Source organism: Bison bison, unplaced genomic scaffold (assembly GCF_000754665.1).
Source record: "Bison bison bison isolate TAMUID 2011002044 unplaced genomic scaffold, Bison_UMD1.0 scf7180017864119, whole genome shotgun sequence".
Lineage (NCBI taxonomy): Eukaryota > Metazoa > Chordata > Mammalia > Artiodactyla > Bovidae > Bison > Bison bison.
Window position 1 is genome coordinate 153,476 of NW_011494691.1, and position 1,158 is coordinate 154,633.

A 1,158-nucleotide genomic window follows, 5' to 3' on the forward strand; every position below is an offset into this window, starting at 1 on the left:
TGAGGCTTCTGGGAGCTTTCACCCTTGTCACTGGCTAATCTCCTCCTGTGGGTCTTGGCCCTGGAAGAACAAAAAGCGTGTCATGTAAACAATTGTAAAATTATATAAATCAATAAGATACAATTAAAGGTTATGTATTAAAGCTGCTGCCAAACACAGCTAAGTGAAGAATAACTGCTTGTATGTACTTAATGAAGTGGCAAAATTAGTAAAGGTTCTTAGTGATGCTATATGCCCTTCCATCTCCCCTGTCCCCACATCCATGACAAAGAAGCTTCGATCCCAACCTATCCCTGCCCTGCTCCATGAAACTGCAACAAATCTGCAACGGTTCCTGCTTATCACCACATCCCAACTTAATTCCCAGGCCCCTGGGTCCTCACATTTCCCAGGATGTTATGTTTCCCAGGAGGTGTGGAAAATGTGTAGCCTGAATATCTCCCTTTACCTTTGAATGTGACATTTGGATGAAAATGACCTGAAATCTGGTCTTGCCTGACCAGCCTCAGTGGAAGCAGATTCCGTGTGCTTGATAACCTTCTAAGGTTCCCTGGGGACTTCCTGTGTTCAGTTCTAGTTCACTGCAGGCACTGTCCCCAGAGTCCCCTGCCCAAGCTTGTTCTTTCCTGCCCTTCATTTAGGGTCCTCTCCTGGACCCTTGCCCTGTCTCCACTCATGTGACTCACAGCCCTTCTGAAGACTTGGTAGACACTGGAATGGTTTTGAAAGTATGGTTTAGTGTTTTATAAGCTTATTTTTACACACCTAATTTCCTCATCTAAAGGCTTAAATAGAAAGAAAGCAAAAGGAAAAATACAGGTAGGAAAGTAAGGCAGGGGGAGATGAGTTTAATACAAAAAATGCAAATGCTCTGCAAAGTTGCTTTTGGAGGTAGGGACAGGGTGAGTTCAGAATGTGCACTCTAGAATTTTTCCCAGATGATGTAATAGGAAATTTCTATCTTATGCACTGATGCTGAAGATGATTTTGAGGCCAAGGCTGGATTGTTGCCCCAGATCCTCACAATCTTGTGAATCTGAGCAGTAAAAATGGAAAAGGAGGGAAGGTGGCAGGGCAAAACCTTTGAAGGAATGACATAGCTTGAGGACACAATCAGATCAGATCAGTCGCTTAGTCGTGTCCGACTCTTTGCAACCC